Genomic DNA, 22,503 nt, shown 5'->3' with positions numbered 1-22,503 from the left:
ATCAAAACCACAATGAGATATTACCTTACACCTGTCAAAATGGCTAGAATCAAATAGACAAGAAATAACAAATGTTGGTGAAGATGTGAAGAAAAAGGAACCCTGTAGACTGTTGGTGAGAAAGCAAACTGGTGAAGCCACTGCAGAAAACAGTACAGATTCTTCAAAAGATTAAAAATAGAATTACCATATGATCCAGCAACTCCACTACTGGATATTTACCCAAAGAAACCAAAAATACTAATTAAAAAAAGATGTATGCATCCCTATATTTATTGCAGCATTATTTACAATAACCAAGATACGGAAGCAATACAAGTGTTCATCAATTAATGAATGGATAAAGATGTGTGGTGTATATACATGATGGAATATTACTCATCCATAAAAAAGAATGAGATCTTGCCATTTGCAACAATATGGATGGACCTAGAGGGTATAATGCTAAGTGAAGTAAGTCAGAGAAAGACAAATACCATATGCTTTCACTCGTATGTGGAATTTAAGAAACAAAACAAAGAAAAAAGGCAAATGAAAAAACAGACCCTTAAAAACAGAGAACAAACTGGTGGTTACCAGCGAGGAGGTAGTTGGGGGTATGAGTGAAATAGATAAAAGGGATTAAGAGTACACTTAGTCATGATGAATGCAGAGTAATGTATAGAGTTGTTGAATCAATGTATTGTGCAACTGAAACCCCCATATAACACTGAATATTAATTACACCTCAATAGAAAATATATATATATATATATATATATATATATATATATATATATATATAATTTTAAGTACTTAGTACTTAAAACAAGTATCAATTTTCATGTTTTATAGATAAAGCAGAATCTCAGAGTGATTAAGGAACATCTCAAAGACTGCACAACTAGTAAACAGAAGATCTGGGATTCAGAACCAGGTTGTTTTGCTTCAGAGCCTTTGTTCTTTCTGATATACCTGCTGATGTTCAGCGACCATGCCAAGTGGTCTATTAAATTTATCCTTCTAGTTCAATGCAGTGAAAATCAGCAGGTGGTTTTATCTCCTTAGTGAATATCAACTTTTTTGCTGCCAAATTCACAACCTCTGAGAGAATCCTGCATTCTCTTCTTTGCTAGAATCCAGAATCCCTTTAGTTGATTAAATTATTTCCATTGATGTGGATTTCAATTCAATCTAATAACAACAAGGCACTGTCTTGACAAAGGATGTGCTGTTGTTAGGGGTTTTTCTGAGGCAATTCTTTCATAACTTTTTCAGTCAGATGAAGCCGAGAATAGCGTTATTAACATCTGTCCAGTCCATGGCAGAGAAAAGTTCTAATCTAGGGAATAGTTTTACCTCTAGTGGATCTTTTCATGAGATTTACAAAATGATTTATAAAAACGAATCAATACAGTTTTAGGAGAAAAAAATCAGTGTTAGAAAGATCAAGGATGAATGAGACATAGACAGGAGGGAGAGACACGGCTATCACCTAAAAGTAAGGTTAAGGGTACCAGGAGAGAGAAGTGTGCACAGTTCAAATCATTGAACTGAATACTGAATGTTGGGTGTGTGTTTCCAAATGATGGAGAGGAATGGAGTGTGCAGAGAAGTTAAAACTCATATGACAAAGTAAAGTGTCACACAACTTGGAGATAGACCAGTAGAAATTGTCCAAGAGGAACACAAAACAGAAAATTAGCAAAATGGTAGACCCATATCCAACCATATCAGCAATTACCTTAAAAGTTAATAAACTAAACCTGCCTTGTGTAATATGACTGCCACTACCACATGAGGCTATTGAAATTTAAATTAATGAAAATGAAATATAATTAAAAATTCAGTTTCTTAGTTACACCAGTCATATTTCAAGTGCTTAATAGCCATGTGTGGCTATCATATTGGATTGTGCTGATGTGGAACATTTCCACCATCACAGAAAGTTCTACTAGACAATAATGGACACAGAGAAGGTCAAATGGATTAAAAAGAAAAGCCAGATCCAATTGTGTATTGTCTACAAGAGATCCACTTTAAGTATAAGGATATAGAAAGATATACATACAACTGTCATATAAAAGAGACTACAGGACAAAGAGTATTATGAGAGATAAATAGGAATACTTCATAATTAGAAAAAATTCAATTCAACAAGAAACCCTAACAATTATAGATATTTATATGCCTGTATAGTTTTTTCCCCTGACACCAACGAATTCTCCAATTCTCTGACACCAAGTAGGTGTCCTACAGTTCAATTCGATTGAATTCTGAGACTACCTGGACTTAGTGCAGACCCCACAAATTAAGGTCTGAGTCCCACAGTTTGCACTCACTTCAGACACCTGCCACAAATGGGGTCCCCAGGAGACCTACAGAAGCTGCCATACTGACCACAGGGTCTGGGGTTCGCACAGCCTTCCCTCAGATTCAGTAATTCACTCAAATGAATCCCAGTACTCAGGAAAGCAGTTTACAATTAAGGGTTCATTACATAGGATACAACTCTAGCACAGACAAATGGAAGCAATGTCTAGGGCAAGGTATAGGGGGAAGGTATGCAAAACTTACATGCCTCTCTGGGCACACCACCCTCCTAGCCCCCTGATGAAGTCACCAACCTAGAAGTTCCCCAAACCCAGTCTTTTAGAGTTTTTAAATGACAATTTTATTATGTAAGCATTATTGATTAAATCATTGGCCGTTGCTGATCAATCTCAATCTCCAGGTTCCCTGTCTGTCTCTAATCACTTGGGTGGCTTTTCTGGTGACCAGCCCTGATCCCAAAGCTATCTAGGTCCCTCTCACGGGTCATCTCATAAGCATAAACAAGATAGGGAATTCCAGAGGTTTTAGGAGTTCTGTGCCAGGAACCAAAGACAAAGCCCAAATATTTATATTCCACTATACCACAATGACTCATTATAGAGCCTCCAAACACATGAAGCAAAATCAATAGAATCAAAGGGAGAAGTAGACGATTCCACAATCAGATCTGGAGATTTCAGTACTTCTCTCTCACTAATTGAGAAAGCAACTAGACAAAGAACTCAGTAAGAACATAGATGATGTGAACAATCAGAATGTAACTGATGTTTATAGAACCCTATACCCAGCAGCTGCAAAGTATGTATTCTTTAAAAATGTACATGATGATAATGCTAGGCTATAAAACAAGCCTCAATAAATCTGAGAGGATTAAAACCATACAAAGTACGTTTTCTAAACCTAACAAACTGGAAATAAAAAAACCTCAAATTTTGGAAACTGAACAACTTTTAGTAATCTGTGGATCAAGGAAAGAATAAGATAAATGGGAAAATATTTCAAACTAAATGATAACAAAATGACAACATATCACAATTTGTGGGATGTAGCACAAGCAGCACTTAGAAATTTAATCCTTAAAATGCTTATTTAAGGAAAGAAGAAAGGTCTAAAATCAATGATCTAAGGTTCCATCTTAAGAAAGTTGAAAATAAGGGGTGCCTGGGTGGCTTAGTTGGTTAAGTGACTGACTGTTGATTTTGGCTCAGGTCATGATCTCAGGGTTCATGAGATCAAGTCCCACGTCGGGCTCTGTGCTGACAGCATGAAGCCTGCTTGGGATTGTCTGTCTCCCTCTCTCGCTGCCCCTCCCTTGCTCTCTCTCTCTCTCTCTCTCTCTTGCTCTCTCAAAATAAATAAATAAATAGACAAAAAAAAGAAGTTTGAAAACAAAAAGCAAAGGAAGGTTAAAATAGAGGGAAAGAATAATAAAGACTACAAATCAGTGGAATTAAAGAAAAATGATAGAGAAATTTAGCAAAGCCACAACTCAGAGTGGAAGAAGCTGAGTGGTCTGGGGATGCCAATGGAAGGATGATTGGTCCAAGGGACAGAATGTCATCAGGTCTTTGTAAAAAAAACACCTGGTCACTGTTGTTCTACCATAGTGTTGTGAGGCATGTGTTATTTTTTAACAGCATTTTGAAATTTAAAATATGAGTATAATCTTATCTTGCTCAAAATAAAGGAAGTGTCTGCCACTTTTCTATGCCTCCAATTTCTTTCTTTGCCATTCAGCACTCTTGACAAGGCCTCTTCCTGATTTCTCACCATTACCTTTGCTGGGTCACAGCAATATGCAAATTAATGTAGATTCCATTCAAGACAGGGAGCCCTCAGGGCTGGATTTGGTCTTATTACAGGGTCTCCAAGAGAGTACTGTCTAGAAGAGAGGGATACATATTCTCATTTCCACTTAACATGCTGTTAAAACTTACAAATGCCATGTACATTTTTCATGGTATTTGCGAATTTACATTTGTAAGAGTGTAAGTTACAATTTGGTCTATGGAAAATGACAATTTGATCAATGAATGGTGTTAGTTTCTATTTGAATTTGGATTTTTTGTTTAGTTTCTTTTCTTAAGTGACATTCATAAGACTCAATAAAAGTTGAATAGGTTATTCATGCATAAGCAATTGCATTTTATTATGTCATTTCACCATAACATTATTTTGCTTCATGTCCTCCCTCCCTCCCTCCCTCCCTCCTTTCTTTTCTTTCTTTCTTTCTTTCTTTCTTTCTTTCTTTCTTTCTTTCTTTCTTTCTTTCTTTCTTTCTTCCTTTTCTTTTCTTTTCTTTCTTTCTTTCTTTCTTTCTTTCTTTCTTTCTTTCTTTCTTTCTTTCTTTGTCTTTCTTTCTTTCCTTTCTTTTTCTTTCTTTGCAAGTCAAAACAAACACCCCCGCCCAAAGTGTTTAAAGGAGATTTGTGACCTCTACTAAAAACTAGAAAACATAGAACATTGTTATCCAGAAACTTGTGACATATATGGATTTGGCTATGCCACAGTACTGATATTATTCTCTGAAGCATAACTACAGTCAGTAAAACAGCCTCACCTAAAATGATTTTTGTTCAATCCTCAAATACCGGCAATTATTTAAGGGCTCCACTTTGTAGAGGTGGGATGGAGAGAGCTGAAAGAATATGTCTGACTCAGACAGATGTGGTTCAAATACTAGTATTTCTGTAATCTTGACTGTGTCCCTTGAGGGGTTTGAATGTCAATATTTTTAATGCCTACTCCACAAGGTTACAGTGTGCTTTAGAGGAAATAATGTATGTAAAGTGCTGGCACATAGAGACTGTCTGTGTTCTCCCCTCCTTGACCTGTAATACAATAAGCTGTGAGTGACTAGTAGTGTTTGCATATTCAGAGAGCCGGTGTGGCAGATGGGAGGGAGCAAGGCTTTTGAAGCATAGAACAAGACTTACTCTCTTTTGCCATTCATTGGCCATCTGACTTTAGGCTAATTATTTAACCTCTTTGAGTTTCTATTTCGCAATGTGTAAAAAAAGGAAAAGAAGATTGTATCTGTAGACATGTAATGATTAAATGAGTTATGTAAACATTTAGCACAGTGCATGGCATAATTAATGCTCAATTAAGAGTAGCTTCAGTTATATCACTTTTGTACTCTTAAGACTTTCTGTTATTAAGGTTTTCTTTCAAAGTGCCTTCTATTTTCACTGTATTCTAATTATCAAAACCCTCAGGGGGTGCCTGGCTGGCTTAGTCAGTAGAGCATATGACTCTTGATCTCCGGGTCATGAGTTCAAGCCCCACACTGGGTGTAGAGTTTACTTAAAAGAAAAAAAAGAAAAGAAAAAACAACCTCAGGATTGCAGTCAGCAATGTTAGAGCTCAGATCAATTTCTGGTTCAAATAGTGTGTATTTAATTTTATCTCTGCCGCTGTTTATGAGGGCTAGAGAAGCCAATCTCACTGTCCCATATGCTGCAGAGCAAAAAGATGCTCCTGAGCTCAATGGAGGTTATTTTTCATAGCTCTAAGAATCTAATCTTTATGACTGATGACTGTTGTCTTAGGATACATAAAAGTCCCATCCAAGGTATTCATATCTCAGATTATTGATTTCTATTCAACTTGCCTACTTTTCAGTGCAACAGAGTATATGATCAGGGAGGTAAAGAGCAATATTTATTTGATTAAAATTTCTTCAGCTTGATCTGCTTGTTGCTAGTGGCAACCAACAAAAGAATAGATCTAAAATGACAGGTCACAACCACATTGATAACAGTCTGTATTTTTATCTTTCCCCAGTTGTGATTTTAAAATAGTCTTTCTAGTGCTTGTAGTCATAAAAATGATTACTATGTAACCACCTTAGATATATTGACAAACTAAACAACCCTATTTCACTAACGAACCTCTTCCCAGGGCTTGGAGAGTCAGCCTCAGACCACATGGGCCATTGCTATACTAATGGCTATAAGGAAGATGATACTGTTTATATTACAGGAATTATTACCCAAAGTGAATTTCCTATTAATTGGTATGTCTTGGATCAGCATAACATTATATGTTGCAGCAGCATTTACAAGTTTGTATCTTTTTGAACAGTATCACTTTCTAAAAACAAAACAAAACAGCAACAAGAAAATCTGCATGCAATCTATTAAGCGTTTGGTGGTTCTGTTGTAGAATATACTGAAGTCTCCAAAGGAGACTAAAAATAATATCCTTGGGAGATCTGTTCATAATCCAATGAAATTCAATTAGACTCCTTTCCAAGGACAAAAGAACATCTTTGCAAGCAGGGAAGTATTAACTTTACAAAAGCATGATGCACCTTTGGGTGCCTTTGTTGGATCTTCCAAAATTGAACCTTGTATACAGGAAAAAAAAAAAAACACTAGAGCAGTTTGCACTTCCTCCAATCATCCTGTTAATTTGCAAGCCAATGGAGATAATCTTGGAGCACAGGATTTGATCTCTGCATGCTATGATTCTCTCTGTCTGGCTCTTGGAGTGTCACATTCACGTGGACAGGACTTCCAGAGGAGTGGCCATTATCAAATTTACAATAAGACTTCAGCTGATTGGAAGCCTTTTGGGTGAAAATCTTGTGTGCTAAGTTGCATTTCTTGAGACCACAGAAAGGTCTCCATGCACTCCACATTAAAGGGCAGGATACCCTGAGGAGGAACATTTTAGGCTGTTAACAGTTACAGCACAGTGGGGGAGTTGGGGAGCAGAGCATTTCCAAACAGCTGGGAATTAACAGAGCCCTTACTCCTGAGGAGGGGCAACCTTTAGAATAAGATTTGACACAGGAAGCATAATGCAGGGAGAGCCTCTCTGAGCTGAGCAAGGCAAGAGGGCAGAAGACGCCAAGAAGTGGTGTGAGAGAATCAAAAACATTTTGTTCACTTCATAATATTTCCTTAGCCTGCACTCAAAATAACCCCAATTTTTAAAAATGTGCTTAAAAAAAGTTTGGTCTAGCCAAAGTCACGAGATACAAGTAACAGTCCCCCATTTGTCTTTCTTCTAAGTCTGTACAGTGTTGCAACACTGCTTATCTCCTTGCTTGAATTTGCCACAGGGAATGAAGATCTGACTTTCCTGGCTCTGAGCCCCAAGTTGGCTCTGAGTGAGTGTTGCTAGGGTGAAGGTTGGAGTACTGAAGAAGCGCTAAGCTATTAATCTTAACTCTGCTTGCCTTCTCTGTGCTCACTCAAACTGGAATGGACTGGAGCCCTCCTTGTCTCTAGGGCTCACCAGGGGGTACTATTTATTAGATCAGAAAACAGCTTTTGCCTCTGGGAGGAAGAATTTGGCCCCAGCCCTGAGCAGCAGGCCTTCATGCACTCAATGAGCAGGTGTGTTTCCCTTGTGCTCTCCACTGCCCAGGCAGTGCCCTGTGCACATAATGAGACTCCTCCATCAAAGGCACATGAGAATATACTCTCTAGCTTGGTTTTTCCCATCCATGATGTTCAAAAACATCCAATCATGTTTTTTATTCATTAATTTGAAGTTCTTTCCATTTTATCTTTGTCCTTGGGAAACCCAAGCTCATTGTCTTGCCTGGATTTTCTCAACTTGTCTGCTTCATAACATTTCTCCTCTAAGTACCACGTTTCTACAAAATGCCCCAAATTTTGAGTTTTTGTGAAACCCTAGTGTTTTTTTGTGAACTTGCTGAAGTAGATCCTTCCTTCCTTCCTTCCTTCCTTCCTTCCTTCCTTCCTTCCTTCCTTCCTTCCTTCCTTCCTTCCGTCCTTCCATTCCACATTATCTTCCTTCAGGTATGAATTGTGCAGTAATTCTTTCCATGTGAAAATTGCAATGGGATTATTGAATATTAGGACCAGAGTTCTGAGGCCTTAGTGACCTTGTATTAGGTTCTTGTTGCTGCTATAACCACAAATTTAGTGACTTAAAGCAATATAATTTTATTGTCTATATTTCTGGAGGTCAGAAGGCTGGAATGGCCTCATTGGGCTAAAATCAATGTGTCATCAGGGCTGTGTTCCTGTGTTCCTTTTAGAGACTCTAGGAGAGAACTGCTCCTTGTCTTTCCCCACTTCTACAGGCCACCTTGCACTCCTTCTGTGGTGGCTTCTCACTGTCAAAGCCAGCAGTGGCCAGTCAGGTCTTTCATGCTCTTTACTCTGACTTTATTTCCCTCATCAAAGCCCCTTCTCTGACTCTTTCACTCTTGCCTCCCTCTTTTCACTTAGAAGGACCTTGTGATTACATTGGGCCCACCCAGATAAGCCAGGATGATCTCCCCAGCTCCAGATCCTTGATTTAATCCTGTCTTAGAAATCACTTTTGCCATGTGAAACAATATATTCCCACATTCCAGGGATTAAGATGTGAATATATTGGGTGGGGTTGGGGGAATGTTATTCTGCTTATTATAGACCTACTGGGCTCTTAAAAAACCAGGTTGAAATGGTAGCTGCATCTAACCTAGACTCTGAATCTCCAAATCTTGGCCCAAATTCTTGCTGACCTTCTCTGCCCTAAGTCCAGTAGAACAGTACCTGATGTAATATTTTCACAGAAGAGTATATTGCATTATAGGCCAGAATGAATTCTTAATGTGTGCATGTAGGCAGGTAATACACATCTTAGCTAAAAATGAGCTAGACTCTGCAAAATGTCACCTTATATTTTGTCACTTTTACAAATAGTTTCACACACTGGCTCATTTTAGTAATGACATATGAATACTGTTTTGTTTGCTATAATATTTCCCAACTTTTGTCCTTCTGTTTTTGTGCTTCATTTTATTTTTTCCCCAAAAAAGATTAGAGGAAAGGTCTGTTATATTTTCTTGGAAATATTATATATTGGAAATATATATATTGGAAATATTTATATTGGAAATATTTCTTGGAAATACGAAAGCATGGCCTGTAATGACAGCAATGATATAATTATTATTCTACTGAGGTGATTTATAAGATACAGTAAAGCGTCAATAAACATCATATAGTCTGCCAGTCCCTGTGTGTTCATAGAAATAAAATGTCACTCCTGTCCTTGAAGAATCCATAGTTTACTAGGAGAAAGAGATCATGCACAGAAGAGAGAATTAGCAGCCTGTGGGAGCAAGATTCGTACCAGAAAATTAAATAATGGTGATTCAAATTTTGTTAGTAGAGGACATTCAGACTTTAAACATTGCAAGCAAAGGTATTTCATTGGGAAATGGAGGTAAATGTCACTTCCTTAAGTTTGTATATGGAACAAAGGAGGTTAGCAATTACAATACACGTTGAAATAGTTGATTGGAGTTTGGGTTTTGTTAAGATATACAGTTTCTCCTTTTAATTTTATTTTATTGGAGAAATCAGGATAATATTTGTTATTCCCACAATTCATAATCCCCAAAGACCACCAGGGAGCCGAGTCCGATGCAAAAGCAAAAGAGCCTTTATTCGAGCTAGCTAGCTCGAGCTCAATCCCCTACCTGCACCGACTCAGCGGTGAGATACTGGGGAGAGAGAGAGAGTTTCAAAAGGACAAAGGTTTTATTGGGGCCTAGGGGCAGTTGGTGAGGTAATGGCTGTGGCCTCAGCCGATTGGCTGGGGAAGGGTCGGAGTCCTGTTAGGCAGGTCACGGGTGTGTTTTGATCGGGAAGTTACTCAAGGGGAGGAGGAGTGGTCAAGGTGGAGGACAGAGAACAAGATGGAGTCAGCCGGCGTAGGTCCACCCTTTCATATTTACCTTGCAGATTTATTTTAGTAATGTTCACACACATATGTAAAGTTTCTGCTGCTCAATAAATGCTCAGGAAACTAACTAGGATGTATGTTCATCCAGGGAAATGTCTGAGGTTTTCCTTTGTTTCCCTTTAGTGTGGATATTCAAGAAATGTTGCCTAATAAGAAACTGCTTAGATGCTAACACAAGAGCACATGCTGAAACTGCCTTTTAAAATGCAAGCCAGCTGGCTGCTCTAGACCAACTCAGGAAGAAAGCCTTCTTCATCTAATTCGTAAATGGGAAATGGGATTGCCAGGCCTCACTGGCTTGTTTATTTATTTATTTTTTGTTTGTTTAAACTATGCATTGTTGGATAACTGTGACAACATTAAGAAGAGGGTGCACAAGTAAAGTAAGGAGTGACCTTTCATGAAGCAGTGTTATAACCATCTCCATGGAAGAGCGTAGAGATGATTCCATGCAGGAAGCATGGAATGGTGTGGCCTCTGGCAAGCACAGTTGATAAGCGGGAAGTGTGTCTGTGTATACCAACCTGGCAGATGCGTGTATGTGTCTTACACGAATGTGTTCTATATATGGTTCTCTCTCTCTCCATATATGCAGGGGAGAGCATGAAACAATGTGGAAATGGGCAGCCGTAAGTTTGTTCTTTGCATTTATAGGGTCTGATTCTGCTTTTATTTTATTAATGTGTTTTTAATTTTTATCTTTGTTATTGCCTTTTGTTTTTAAATTTTATTTTTATTTTTAAATTTTTTAATTTAAGTCCGAGTTAGTTAACATATAGTGTAACAATGGTTTCAGAAGTAGAATTTACATATAACACCCAGTGCTCATCTCAGCAAGTGCCCTCCTTAATGCCCATCCCCCACCAACACCCCTCCAGCAACCCTCCATTTGTTCTCTACCTTTAAGAGTCTCTTATGGTTTGCCTCCTTCTCTGTTTTCTCTTAGTTTTGTTTCCCTTCCCCTATGTTCATCTGTTTTGTTTCTTAAATTCCACATATGATTGAAGTCATATGGTATTTGTCTTTGTCTGACTGACTAATTTCACTTAACATAATACACTCTAGTTCCAGCCATGTTGCTGCAAACAGCAAGACTTCATTCTTTTTGATCACCAAGTAATATATATATATATATATATATATATACACACACACACACACACACACATACACACACACAAAAAAATAAGGGAAACAAAAATAAAAACAGAGAGGGTGGCAAACCATAAGAGACTCTTAAATACAGAGAACAAACTGAGGGTTGCTTGAGGAGTGTTGGTTTATATATAAATATATATATGTGTATATATATATATATATATATATATATATATACACGCACATACACACACATATATACATATATAAATATATATATATATATATATATATATATATATATATATCACAATATCACATCTTCTTTATCCATTCATCAGTCGATAGACATTTGGGCTCTTTCCATAACCTGGCTATTGTTGATAGCGCTGCTATAAATATGTGTTTTGTTTTTTAGATTCCACCTGAGTGAAGTCATATGATATTTGTCTTTCTCAGGGGAGGAGGATAGGGGAAATGGGCAAAATGGGTGCAAACAAGTGGGCCTCCAGTTATGGAATAAATATGTCATGGGAATAAAAGACACAGCACAGAGAATACAGTCATGGTATTGTAATAGCGTTGTATGGGTAGAGGTGGTACCTACACTTGCGGTGAGCATGGCATAACATCTAGAGAAGTTGAATCGCTGTGCTGTACATCTGAAACTAATGTGACACTGTGTCAACTATACGCAAATAAAAAAATTCAAAAATAGAAAAAAAGGAAAAGAAAACAACAAAAAATGTGAAAATAAGTGCTGATTTCTCCCTATCTATCTATGTATCTATGTGTCTATCTATGTATCAGCAGCATTTATTTTCACTCTTTATGCTCTCCCCTGTGTTGCAGGACTGGAAGCTCTGAGAACCCTGTTTTTGAGATGCCTCTGCTTTTGGTTTTCTGGGTACAATTTATGTTCTGTCAATGAAATGAACTCATGCAAGATCCCGAAGGTAACGTATAGGCTCAATGAAACCATGTATGAAAAAAAAGAACTTGTTTGCAATTATAGATAATAATTTTCCTGATCCTGAATGTAACATATAGGCTCAATGAAACCATATATGAAAAAAAGAATTTGTTTGCAATTATAGATAATAATTTTCCTAATTTATTGGTTTTTTAAGTTTAGAATTGTAAAGAGAGAACTTTCTCCCCTTTAAAGCAAGAAATCGCTGTTCAGCTTTCACTGCAATGATTGAATCCTTTATTCGACAAAAAGGGAAATGAATTTTTTTCCCTGTAGCTGACTTTTTATGTGACATTGTTGGAGAGACTGAGCACAAAATTTTTAAACAGATGACAAGGCTGTCACCTTTGAGTGGCACAAATTTAGTAGCAACAGTGGAGTTTTTATTATGATTTCTTTTTAATATGAAACCCCAAAGTTATTCCTCTATTCCTTCACGATGAAATCGCATTGAGTGGCAACCTTAAGACAGTGATTAGGAGGAAAGGCGAATGTGAGAAAGGCAGTATAATTTTCATCTAAGAAACAGTGCTAGATTTGTGGGAAGGTAATTGTATGTATTACTGAGCTGTGTGATGATCCTCCCATTTGAAAAGTTCATCTGCAAGAACCATTCAATCAGGAGAGCTATCAACGGATCTGGCCTTTGATAAACACATCCACTTTAATAGCAGTCTCTGAGATGAAAGGTTTGGATTCTTTCAAGGAAACACAAATTCATGGTACTCCGGCTCTGCAGCCTGAAAATATGAAATTAAAACACTAGTATGCTGCCTTGAAAACCATCAAATTATGCTAGAATCTTACTTTTAGACACAAAAGGAAGACATTCATAACACACAGCATGTTACTAATTCGTCTCTCTTTATTCCTAAAATGATTTAAAGCAACTGGCAAGGATAGGAAAGTACTGTTTCTTGGCCTGATGTAAAATGAGGGATTGCCCAAGATAATCTGTAAGGTGTCTTCCATATTATACCTTTTATGAGAAATTTTGGGGAGTTTGTCTTTCAAAACTTCATTATAATAGACCATAAGGCAAAGTCTTCATGATAAACCTCCTTATGTGGTGGTTAAGATAGACCTAAATTCATCCTAGAATCTACCTAGTATTTGGACTGTTGTGATTCTGAAGCTTACATGTATTCACAGAGTTATACATTTAACTCCTTGGAAAATTAGGAGATGTGGATTTATTCTCTGTTCTTGTTACTAACTTAGTGAATTTGGCCAATGATTGCCACTTTTCAATGGCACAAATCTGATAACAACAGGAGAGTGTTTTCTTACAATCTGTATAAGCTCTAAAACTGTATAAGCTCTAAAACTGAGCTTCGTGATTTGGAGGGAAGGTAGTTAAGAGGACCGTTTACTTTTCATCTACTGAAACAATGCTTAACTTTTGAAAGGTAATTGTAGTATCACTGAAAAAAGTGGAGTTTCTTCCCTGACTAAATGGACTTCTCTTAAAGAAAGAGTGTCAGTTTTATCTTGTTGGGAAATTTTTCTAGCCCATATTTTATGTGTTTTAAAAAAAGAGCTTAGGTGGCATAATTCACAATGGCCAAAAGGCAGAAGTAACGCAAATGTCCATCAACAGATGAATGAAGGAACAAATGTGATCTATACAAATGTGGAATATTATTCAGCCTTAAAAAGGAAAGAAACTGTGACACATGCTACAACATGGGTGAACCTTGAGGACATTATGCTAAGTGAAATAAGCCAGTCACAAAAGGACAGACGTTGTATGATTTCACTTAGGCAAAGTACCTAGGATAGTCCGATTCATAGAGACAGAAAGTAGAATGGTGGTTGTCAAAGGCTGGAGGAGTGGCGATTGGGGAGCTGGTGTTTAATGAGTACAGAGTGTCAATTTAGGAAGATGAACAAGTTCTGCAGATGGACGGTGGTGAGGGTTACACAACAATGTGAACATCCTGAAGCTATAGCACTGTAAACTTAAACGTGGTTAAAGTAGAAATGTTATGTTATGTCTCTTTTATCCCAGTCAAAAAATCGTTTAAGAAAAAGAATTTTTTAAATGACTTCAACTGCATTTTCATGCTTACCCCTTGTCCTAATTTAAGAGGGGCGTAAGTCCTATTTCTCCAAAATTCTGTGTCTCTGCTGCTTTAAGCGTGAATAAAATGTCGCCAATGGCTTTTTGACTCATTTTAGGATGTCTCTTTTGGTAGCCATCAGCTCTGAGACAATCTTTGTGGCTCTGAATTCAGATAAAATTAGAATTATATTTAAGTTGCATCTTCCGTGTGTTTTACAACTACAAATATGGACAGTAAATGAAGAAAAATAATGCTACCATATTGGAAAGTTGCCTTTTGGAAAATTATACATATGACAGTTTATATAAAAGATGTGATATTACCATGTCTACTTAGTGAACACATTTTAAAATGGACATTTTGGCATCAAGTAAAAGATGCTTATAAAATATTTTCTTATTTTAACTGGGAACCCCAGTTATTGATGATATGCTTCTTGTTCCCCTATGAATATTTGACCAAATCTTAATGTTCTTTTACCTTTTTATGGTGCTTAAAGTAAGCTAATAATGCCTGAAAAGTTGTTTATTTTTCTATTTTGTTATAATAACTCTCATGAATACCTTTATTTGTCAAAGTTTCACGCCAATAGTACAAAAGTGAGAATGATTTTTCCATTTTTTAAAAGTAAAGTTATAATAATCTATAAAGTGTTTTAAAATTCAATTTCTCATCCAAAAACTTGCATGATATTTGTTTTAGAATAGGACTTACCCCAACCTAGGCTGGTGGTGAAAGATAAAAGAGGACACCAAGCACCTAGACATATTTTTGACCAAATATAAGCACCTTGAATTTTTCCTCTTAAATAGGACCTTTTAAAAAAAAAAAAAAAAGGTTTTTTTTTTAACATTTATTTATTTTTGAGAGACAGAGCACAACTGGGGGGAGGGGCAGAGAGAAAATGAGACACAGAATCTGAAGCAGGCTCCAGGCTCTGAGCTATCTGCACAGAGCCTGATGTGGGGCTTGAACTCACAGGGCTTGAACTCGTGGGGCTTGAACTCACAAACCATGAGATCATGACCTGAGCTGAAGTTGGACGCTTAACTGACTGAGCCATGCAGGTGCCCCCCTAAATAAGACCTTTTTAATGATGAGTTTGTTATTAAGTTTTGATAGAAATTTTTCATAAATTCTTTTTTTAATTTTTTTTTTAGACTTTATTTTTTGAGAGTGAGAGAAAGTGCAAGTGGGGAAGGGGCAGAGAGCAAAAGAATGAGAGAATCCCAAGCAGGCTCCACACTTTCAGCATGGAGCCTTGATGTGGGCTCGTGAGATGATGATCTGAGCCGAAGTCAGATGCTTAATCAACTGAGCCACCCAGGCGCGCCTTTCATAAATTCTTAATTCTTTTATAGACAAACTAATTTAGAGTAAAATAACCTTTACAAAGAATAACCAATAACCTGTAATTTTGTACTGAATTTAAAGGTGAAAGCATTTGTAATGTAAGCAGAAACACACTTGGAAGTTTCAGGAAAGTTTTTAGCAGAGAAGTCCTGTTAAGTCATGAGTGGCAGCAGGGTCAAGGACAGGTGAGGCAGAACTTTTATCGTTAAATACATCTTGGGCAGCAGTGACCCTGGCTTTGGACAAGATTCCTTCTAATTATCTTTTTCTCCCAAATCTATTGCAAAATGTAGAGTTTCAAGTGCTCCCAGGAGATGGTTATGCCAGTGACAATGAATTTCATGGTGGAAAGTCTGTGTGATTGGAGTCCATTCGGAATCAGTTATTTCCTCATGAACGGTTTGAATTTATTTTGGGTCAGTCTGAGTAAATGTCAAGTGCTTTTTCACATGGTGAAAGTGAGCTCTTCTGTGGGCACTTCCTATGAAACCCAGATATCATGGCAAAGATAGTTCCTCAGTCTTTCATGGACAATTCCCCAAATCCAAACTCTTCTGAAAACTCAGACTTTGTTTTTACAACTTCATTGATGATATTATTGGAGATGACCTGATGTAGCTAGAGTTTTAACTAGTTCTACTTATTATAAATATTTGTACGTTGAACGGTGGAAATATTAATGTTTGACTACACATGCTGCCCTAGAGCCTGCCAGGAGTGTTCCATAATGTGATATGTGCACAAAAATCAGAGCATTTCTGAATTCCCAAACACCTCTGACTATAAGGGACTCAGAAAAGGGATTTAGGTCTATACTATATAAATATTTGTGTTACTACTACTAAGTAATGATATTCTTTCATGAAACAAATATTTATTGTATGCATACTGTGACAGGCACTGCGCTGGGGTGGGATATACAATAGCAAGGAAAACATGTATAATCCCTGCTGTCTAGTTGGGGAAACAATCACATGCACAGCTATATAATTATAGACATATCTTTGTCTATCTGTGTATCTGCATGTTATATATATTTATATATATCAGATATATATATTATATATTATTGTATACAATATATCATGTACATATTAAATAGGTGCTTTATATAATTATAGATATATATTATAGATAATCACATGTACAGGTATATAATTACAAATTGTGTTAGATGGTATGAAAGAAAAGAACAGAGTTCAGGAAAAAATGGGGGAGGGTCTAATTTAGGTTGGTGGATCAGGGAGTATTTGAATGAAAACCTGAAGAGTTACAAGGAGTAGCAGGTGAAGGGGATGGGGAAAATAGCCCATCTAGAGGAAACAGGTTGTGCATAGGTACAGGGGTAGGAAAAATCTTGGCAAACAGGAAGGGTAGGAAAAGACCATATGCTTAGGGCATGGCAAGGGATAAGAAACTAAGATGAGATGAAGATTTAGAAGCAGCAGAGGCTAGGTTATTCTGAATGGGCCATGGAAAAGACAAATGTATTTCTATTTGCTGAGGAGTGATATAATCAAATTTAATTTTTAAATTATTCTAGGATATAATACGAATTCTAAGAATGAATTGGAATTGTGCAAATCGGAAGAAAAAACATTTCAGGTGAGAGATGAAAAGAAGGAAAGAACAGAGTGAAGGAAATGGAGATGGAAAGAAAGAGATGGAATCAAAAGGTAATCTAGAGAGAAGACTGGCAGGACTTAGTAATGGATTGGCCACAGCAGTTGAGGGAGAGGCTTGCTATTTTCTGGATGAATGGAGGTGTCATTTGCCAAGAAGAAGAAGATTGGAATAGGAGTGTGTTGGTTGGGGCCGGGGTGAGGGGAGAGCAAGAGTTATGTTTTAGACACGTTAAGTTTGTGATGTCTGTATGATATCCAAGTGGACATGTCAAGTAGACATTTGGATACATAGATGTGGAGCTGAGATATAAATCTGGAGGCTATTAATTTGAGAGTTGTAATACAGATAGATTTAAAGCATAGGAACAGATGAGGATACATAAAGAATGAAGACAGAGAAGTTCAAAAACTGACCTTCAGCCTTGTTGAGGAATTTCAACATTTAAAAATCAGGTGGAAGAGGAAAAGGCAACAATGGGGAGTGGGAAGGAGTGGCCAGACTGGTAGGAGAGGAACCTGATGACTGTGGCATCAAAAAATCCAAGGGCTCCTGGGGGGCTCAGTCAGTTGGGCATCCAACTCTTGATTTCGGCTTAGGTCATGATCCCAGGGTCACGGGATCAAGCCCCATGTCGGGCTTCATGCTGAGCTTGGAGCCTGCTTGATTCCACCCCCCCCCCATCTCTCTCTTTCTCTATCCCTCTGTCCCTCCCCCAACTAAAATAAAAAATTTAAAAAAATGTAAAAATGCAGGAGAATGGGATTTAAGAAGCAAGTGCTCAAGAATGTTGAATGCTGTGAAGAAGTAGGAGAGAAGGGATCTGAATGGCTCTTCGTTTTTGACAAGTGAGTTGTGCCTTTTGTGAGAGCAGTTTCCATAACCAAATTGTGGTAGGTCAATTGGTGATAGGGTGGGGTGAGTTTTTGTTTGTCTGTTTGTTTTTGTTTTTGTTTTTCTCCAGAAGGTTAGTTTTGAGGGAGACACAGAGAAACAGAGACAGATAGAGATAGATGCAAGGGCAAAGGGATTATTCAAAAGATAGGAGCTATGAGCGCATGCCTGAATATTGATGGGGACTAATGAGGAGAGAGAAAAAAATGCTGAAGATGCCTTGGAAAGAAGGGATTGAAGGAGTTGAGGCCAATGTTTACTCTGTATCAGGGTACCATGATACACTGGATACAGGATACAGACACACTGTGATGTTACATACATTAGCCCACTTTAAGCCTTACAACAGCACTACGAAAAAATATCACAGTTATAACAAACACGTCATTAGAATCTAAATGACTAGAAGTCCAGTGAGAATGACTCCAGGTTACTCACATCTACTAGAAATATACTCAGAGTTCAGAGGAAAGTGCAGATGTTTCTATACTGCTCCCCTTACTTGTCTTCCAGTCACTGCCAACTTTGTTCTCAGCAGGAGCTCATGGAATTCCTTCTTCCCTTGGTCTTCTCCTCATTCCCACATCATTCTCTGCCCTCTCCTTCAGTGCTGACTATATCATTGTACTACTTTGACCTACACTGATGAGTTCTCTTTGCATTGTATCCCCCATTCTTGGGAAGCATCCATAAAGTCCAACAGAAGCTAATCTCGATCAGTTCACATAGTGCATCTTGGACTTACTCACTTAATGAAATGACTGTTGTGTGCTAGGTACTGTACTATATGGTGGTAAACAAACAGACATGGGGTTTATGGTCTAATGTGTGTGCATGGATGAGGGAGTGCAAAGGCTTAGTGAGTGAACCAGCAAATTATTTTAAAAAGATAATTTCAGGGGTGCCTGGGTGTCTCAGTCAGTTAAGCGTCCGACTCTTAATTTCAGCTCAGATCATGATCTCAGGGTTGTGAAATCAGCCCTGCGTGGGGCTTGATGGGGAGTGAAGAGCTTCTCTGTGCCCCTCCCCCACATGCGTGTGCTCTCTCTTGCTCTCTCTCAAATAAATGAATAAATAAAGAAATAAATAAGCTTAAATAAAGAAATAAGCTTAAAAAAAAGATCATTTCAGTTTATGATGAATCTATGGAGAAAATAAACCAGAGCAATGTGGTAGAGAACTGAATAGTTTCTTCAGATTGGGAGGTCAGGAAAGTTCTGAATATTGTGCTGCAAGACCCCTCTCCACTGAGGGTGAGGATGGACACAAAGAGAACCCACCTTGACCTCCAGGGGAGAATGAGAAGAATCACAGGAGTGAAGGGGAAGGGGTCAAGGTCCAGTGCCCTACTGCCATTTCCCAGATAAAGATGCTGAGGGCAGAGTTATCTGGCCTGCTCAAGGCCCTTTGACTCAAAAGGGATAACATTACGATTCCAGCCTCTGTCTAGTTATTTCCTGAACAAAAGCACCAGTTCTAAGCCTACAGTATTCCCTGGGAAGCCTTGAACAGGCTGATTTACCTGGGTCTACAAGTGAGGCTATTACCAAAATAAGCATCTTTGGGCAAAATGATTTATGTGCAAAAGTATTGTGACTCTTTTGGAGACAATGGGCAATGTCAAATCAAGATTTTCCCTGCCACACCATGTCATCATTGTAAAATGTCATTTTTTTAGACAGGTCTTAAAATTCTGCCAAAGGCCACTTAGTCTTTCCCTTCTCTTCTAGGAAGGAATGTGCCTAAATTTTCCCAGAAAAATGGGTGTTCCCTTCAGAGAAATAGATTGCTCAACCTTGCTCAGTGGCAGCCAACTACAGAGAATCACAACAATTAAGGCAGGATTTGTTTTTTTTTCATATCCTACCAAAAGTATTGCATAGAAATCCAGGGCTCTACATGGTGGTCTGTGCTTCACCATTTCAGGAAGGGGTGCAGGAATTGCTATTGCTTGATTGGTGTGGCAGTCCCTTCAAGATTCCCACCAGATACCTGGAGAGTGCCATGAGGTATAACTGTGGAGCATGGCCTGGGAAAATATGGAGAGGTGCTTCTTCTGGTTAGTCTTTTATCTTGAATACAGTTTAGGAGACTAAATGGAAATTGCCTATATAAAGCCAAGAAACAGCCTATCTGTTTTAAAAGAGAGAAAAGGGAATGCAATGATAATTACATGGTTAGAAAATAAGATTTATGAGGAAAGATTAGAGAAGATGGGGAAGGGTGAATAGAAGGCTGAAGGCATCAGATCCAAGATTGGTGCTTGTTTCTATTTCCTCCCCATCGCTGGGCAGGACCTCAGATTCCCCTGAAAATCCTCTGGAGTACTTCAAGGAATCTCTCTAAGCTCTGCTTCCTACCTTCTTCTGGTGTCCTCTTCCCTTTCTCCCCCATTTCTTCATGCCTGGTTTATTTCTCCCTACGGAAGCCTGTAGTTAATTGTCTTATTGAGCTGTGTTGTTTTCTGGCTCTCTACCCTTTTCATAAGAACCATTTGCCACTCCCATCTAGTGGTTAACTAAAAGAAGACTGTTGGTTTCTGGCACATAATTTTGCTTACTAAATGTTTTTTGAATTAAATATTCACAGTATCGTTGCTTTGGCTATCTTGTTAGTCTGGTGCTTCACGAGTGAATGACACAGAGAGAGAGAAAACAGAAAGTCTCTGTATTCACACCAATTCCCAGTAGCTTGATTTTCCCATTCCAGCTCACATCCACGAAGATCTTTCATCAATTTTCTCAGACTGGTGTATTAGTGGGGACAGGCCAACTGTTACAACACAGAATGCCAAAATTTTAAAGTTGAGAATTTGGATTGAAAATCCAAAATAAAAATTTGTCACTCATATTACAACCTTAGCCTGGCTGGCTGGCTTTACTGGGCAGGTGTCCTCCAAATAGCAATGTAGGCTTTAGATCCTTTTCTTTCTTTTTTTTCTTTAAATTTTTTATTTAAATTCTAGTTAGTTAACATACAGTGTGATATTGTTTTCGGGAGTAGAATTTAGTGATTCATCACTTACATATAGCACCCAGTGCTCAACATGACAAGTGCCCTCTTTAATTGTCCATTATGCATTTAGCCCATGCCCCACCCACCGACCCTCCATCAACCCTCAGTTTGTTCTCTATGGTTAAAAGTCTCTTATGGTTTGTTTCCCTCTTTCTTTTTCCCCCTTTCCATATGTTCATCTGTTTTTATTTCTTAAATTCCACATATGAGTGAAATCATATGGTATTTGTCTTTCTCTGACTGGCTTATTTTGCTTAACATGATACACTCTAGCTCCACCTACATCATTGCAAATGGCAAAGTTTCATTCCTTTTGATGGCTGAATAATATTCCATATATATATGGATTATTCCATATATATATTCCATATATATATATATGTATATGTATACCATATCTTCTGTATCCATTCATCAGTCAGTGGACATTTGGGCTCTTTCCATTGTTTGGCTATTGTTGATGCTGCTGCTATAAACATCCAGGTGCATGTACCCCTTCCAATCTGTATTTTTGTATCATTTGGGTAAATACCTAGTAGTGCAATTGCTGGGTTGTAGGGTAGTTCTATTTTTAACTTCCTGAGGAACCTCCCTACTATTTTCCAGAGTGGCTGCACCAGTTTGCATTCCAACCAATAGTGCAAGAGGGTTCCCCTTTCTCCACATTCAGAGCCTTTTCTTGATCCTTAGACTTCTCCATTCAATAGGTGCAGTGGGAAAAAAGAGAGAAAGTGTATATGAGGCTTGGAAGTAGTATATGACTATTCATATACTGTTCATTCTATTCATATCCCATTTACCAACACCAGTCACAAGGCTACATCCAATTGGAAAAGTGGCCATACCTTGACACCAAGAAGTGTACTTGGAAAGAAAGGAAAAATCATTTGGTGAACAACTAACTCATTGTTGGCACAGATGCCATGAGGGAGTGTCTGCTTCTATTAATCAAATGACTAACTAAAATATTAAGTTAAAATATGGCTACCATAAAGGGTATATACAAAGTTCGCAAAGAATCTTACTATTGGGAAACCATTACATTTTGACATACAGAGTTAAGGAAATGAAATCAAACGTATGAAATTATATTGAAGATTAAAAACATACATGGTTGATATGCCAGAATTGTGACACTGCCAATATATTAAATGTTTCCATGACAAAACAATTAGGAATAATATAGTATCCACTGAAGACAATTCAGTCACATGTTTGCCATTTTTGCAGGATATTTGACCCCTTCCCATTTCCCTCATTTTTCATATCTTCAAAAGAAGAAAATCCCCCTTGTTTTATCTGCTTACATGTGTTATCATGAAAGAATGAATGAACAAATGAAAAATTGAAAAAGAAAGGAGGGATGGGGGAGGAAAAATCATACTTAATACATGAACACACGCACACTTACTTTTACATTTTAATGCTATTTTGTTAAACAGTTGAGCC

At 37.7% G+C, this 22,503-nt stretch overlaps 1 protein-coding gene across 5 annotated transcripts in view; it reads left to right on the top strand.

The window, feature by feature from the left end:
- SCEL (sciellin) overlaps positions 1-22,503 on the top strand; it is a 319,097-nt gene that overhangs the window by 134,073 nt on the left and 162,521 nt on the right. For all 5 annotated transcript variants that reach the window (XM_058682414.1, XM_058682406.1, XM_058682392.1 and 2 more), the window contains one exon: positions 11,983-12,086. The gene's annotated coding sequence lies outside the window, so the exon portion shown is untranslated. The remainder of the gene's footprint in view (positions 1-11,982; positions 12,087-22,503) is intronic.

Source organism: Neofelis nebulosa, chromosome 1, assembly GCF_028018385.1.
Source record: "Neofelis nebulosa isolate mNeoNeb1 chromosome 1, mNeoNeb1.pri, whole genome shotgun sequence".
NCBI classification, from domain to species: domain Eukaryota; kingdom Metazoa; phylum Chordata; class Mammalia; order Carnivora; family Felidae; genus Neofelis; species Neofelis nebulosa.
Note: the sequence above shows the minus strand (reverse complement) of the source record. Positions and strands in the feature narration are given on the sequence as shown.